Source organism: Gopherus evgoodei, chromosome 12 (assembly GCF_007399415.2).
Source record: "Gopherus evgoodei ecotype Sinaloan lineage chromosome 12, rGopEvg1_v1.p, whole genome shotgun sequence".
NCBI lineage: Eukaryota > Metazoa > Chordata > Testudines > Testudinidae > Gopherus > Gopherus evgoodei.
Window position 1 is genome coordinate 36,977,471 of NC_044333.1, and position 3,907 is coordinate 36,981,377.

General features: G+C 38.8%; 1 non-coding gene across 1 annotated transcript; it reads right to left on the reverse strand.

Annotated features, from left to right (window-relative positions):
* Positions 1 to 2,573: 2,573 nt before the first annotated feature.
* On the reverse strand, positions 2,574 to 2,667 carry TRNAR-UCU. The gene is made up of 2 exons: positions 2,631 to 2,667; positions 2,574 to 2,609 (listed from the first exon to the last, which is right to left on the reverse strand). It is a non-coding gene; the product is annotated as a tRNA-Arg (tRNA).
* Positions 2,668 to 3,907: the final 1,240 nt, after the last annotated feature.

Consider the following 3,907-nt stretch of genomic DNA (forward strand, 5'->3'; position numbering starts at 1 on the left):
GAGACATTGGAGATTCTCCCAGGAGCAGGGGGGTCATCATAATTTCATAGGATTTATGAATATATTTTACCTTTTAAAAAGGAATTCGTTTTGAGACACATTCTGTCCCATGGGCCATAAAAAGAATAGGAATTAAGATACTGTCAGGACTTAGTTATTAAAAACCAGACCTGACTAGCTTAGCCAAATGACAACTCAGGGTGGAAGCAAGGAGAAGAGGGCCAGAATGACAATCATACAAATATCTAATGGTTGTAACCCACAGGAAGGGAGTAGTTGTTTAGGGGATACCAGGGGATGCAACCTAGGAGTAATAGGAGGAAATTAAGTAAAGAGAAAATTAGGCCGAGTATGAGGAAAAACTGCCCTAATGGCAAGATCTATCAGAGCATGCAGTGGTCTCCCAAGGGAGGTGATGGAGGCTTCATTGCTCAAGATATTTAATATTCAGCAAATCACTGGAGCAGCCCCGCATTGGCAGAGGGATGTAGATGACCTAATAAGTAATTTTCATCTCTTATTTCTATGATTATTGATAGGCCAGGAGAGTATAGTACAAGTTCAAGCCAAAGGTTTGGGCAAGAAAGCCAGGAATAAATACCCAGCACAATACTCTCTTTACTTTTCCAATAGTATAAAAATGTCTGTTTTCCATTACAGAATTTCCTCAATATTGTCCCTAAAGAGATCAGCTGAAAACAGTGAATCCAAAGCAAAGAAAAAGTGACTAGCAATGTAACTTCATTGGGGTTTTCTTTTGGTTTATTGCTGACCCTTTTCTTGTCAAAAGTTAGCTAGAAAAATATAACTGATATCTAGAGAGAAACTGTTCTCTCTTGCACACAAACTGGCTGGGGCTAAAAATACCAACTGTAGCTTCCATACAGCACATTATAATAACAACCATCCAAAATTATAACTTCAGATTTAAAAAACAAACAGAGATATGTGACCCGACTCATGTTTTTGCACTGTTCTCTGAAATAGATGAAAGGTCTCTGCACAAGAACACATGGCTTTCAACAGAACTATTTTATTAATAAGCAGTGAAAAATAAAGATAGGACCCTAATGATAATGATGTCAGAAATATCCTCCTAGTTTGGACAAACAACTTTGAGCCCTTGAATTGTAAACTAACTGTTCTTTCAGATACTAATGTTATTTTGAATGAACAAATTTATGCTAAAACTCAAGGAACTCTAGGGGTTCCTGAATTGTCACACCATTGTTATGCAAATATTTGTGATAGTAATAAAATAATACTACTACTAACATACTGTCAATAGCAGGAAACAAAACTGGGTGCTTTTATTCAAAACTCAGGGTTTTTCAAGTATTTGCCCTGCTCTAGGCATGACTCCTGGGTCTATAACATGCAATTGGTGTTTAAGCAAAACTCCCCATTGACTTCAATGAAGAGGGGTTCTTAAAAGTCAAATGGTCTGGTATAGTTCACTATATGGGAAATGGGAAATTATATTAATTGGTCTCACATTACTGTCATGATTTGCTGCTTCTTTACAAAGCTAAAAAAATACATTGAATGCCCAAATCTGTTAGTATAGAAGCATTACAGAGAAGTTGCTTTAAGAAGATAACAGCAACCAATTAAGAGATCAGAGTAATGATCCATAATTTTACAGCTTTCATTGGTAAATACCTAAACAGCATTAAGAAGAGGCAGATTGTGCATCTGAAGTAGTGTTTCAACTAAGTAATATCCTGGTGAGGAGAAAAGTGTCAGGGTGATCCTTTCCTACGAAGAATGAGTGTAATTTGGCACAGTCTGGTGTACACCAAGCGTACTCTGGAGAGAGAAGTCTTCATGAAGCTGGCATAAACGTAATCCCAACTGTGATGGTTTAGTGTCCAGGTGACACTCTCTACACGAGGCAGGGATGGGACCACTAAATAACCTTTTAGTTTGGACAGTGCTGAAACAAATGATTTAAAAAGTCACAGAGTCTAAAACTTGGCCACTAAACTAAATCATAAGTTTATGTTAATCACGAACTTTATTTGTTATTCCTCTTACAGCCATCTGTTTGACAAGTGCCTTTACAGAGAACATTTGCTAGATGCAGGGTGTATTTTGTTCCAATTCCTTTAGAATATAAGCTAATACTTACATTACAATAGAACATGTGTGCTCTAGAATGTTACCCTGTCTCCCCACACCCCGTACAGAACCTATCCAGAAGAAAATTATGGGCCACACCTTCAGCTGGCATAGTGTGATGACCTCACTAATTGGCACCAGCTGAAGATTTGGCCTTCTATCTGGAAGAAAGGCTGCAATTCTGCAAGGCACTGAGGTCCCTTCAATATCTTTTGACAACCAATGGTTGACTTCCATGGGAGGTAGCATTTTAATACCTCTCATGGCTGAGCCCCATAAGGACCTGAGGTGATTTGTGGAGTAAGGTATTATTCTGTATGAATAAGAGCATCATAGTCTGGCCCGCAGAAAACACTTGCTGCTCAGATTGCTGACAAACCAATTAATCAGCCAGCTTTTCTGCCCTGTTTTCAACACCCAACTTTGCATATTACCTTGGACGGTGCTCAGTTTGACTCTGGTTGGACTTGAACCCACAACCTTTGAATGATTTTGCTTTATCACCACACTAGAAGTCCAATGCACTAGCCATTATGCCACAGAGCCTCTTACAGTAAGCAGATATACCGCAATCACCTAGGTACAGTGTATTGAAAACTCCATTATAATGCATGACTCTACCATGGGCACTAAAACAAACAATTTCAATTAAGCAGCTGTAGCTGTTATGTCACCAGGCCTCTCTAAGGAGAGCTGAGACTGACACACCTTACACTAGTGTAACCCACAGACGTCCTGGGTGTGGTGCTCTGTCCCGTCTAGTGGCACCAAGACCACTGAGAGAAGGAGAGAAAGTAAGTCTGCTCTACAGCCTTGGCTAACAGCCAGCTGCTGATGCAGATGTGGCTCATACACTAAGTTCTGGAAGTCCCTGGTTCAATCCTGCCCACCAGCAATCAAGGTCTCTTGGCATTACACTGTCACTGCCAAATTGGTTTGCTAGTTTTTAACAAGAAGCAAAATGTCATTTTTCTGTTGCTGCTACAGCACCGATAGCCCTCTCTGGGCACTGATTACATTCCAACCTCATCATCATTTCATCTGGTTGCATATTTATTGGCAAGTGTGACCAGCAAGTTACATTTAAACTGGAATATTTTTTCCTTTTACCTGTTTAAAAAAATAGTGTGAAATGATTAGAGCACAGTTCAGGCAGGCGCCAAACCCCAGTAAATCTGGCAAATACTTATTTAAAATTGTGCACGACGGTTTACCAAAAAATAATAAAAGGATCCAATTTAGTGCTGGAAAAGGAACAGAAGTTAGTTTTGAATATGCCTGAAAGGCTTTTTTTTTTTTTTACTGATTCCAGACCCCAGGTCTGGGGGGATCTGGATATTTTCACTATCAAGTTATCACTCCACAAAATGTCAGCAAATTCTTGTACAAACATGATTTTTTTGAAAAGCCACGTTTTATCACTTCTTTTACATAATCGTGAAAGATAGCGGCTCTAATCTGAATTGGGTTTAAAGGAGGTAAAGGGATGACAAAGTGCAGCTCGCACTTTGGAGAGGAGACCATATATTCTTTTTTTAATAGATCGGTTTTGTATTCAGTTTTGATCAAGTGATTTGTTTGTGATTAAACACACACATAGACACACATATATATTAAGGCACTTGAAATTGTTATTAAAACACCCACATTATATAAGTGAATTTGCATAGCGCATAGCATGTGATATTCTGCATGTGTGTAAAAAATCTAGTTAAGTGTGTTGCAAGATCAGATCTTGCCCAGAATGTAATGAGGTTCAAGTGAAATGTCAGGACTTTATGGGCTA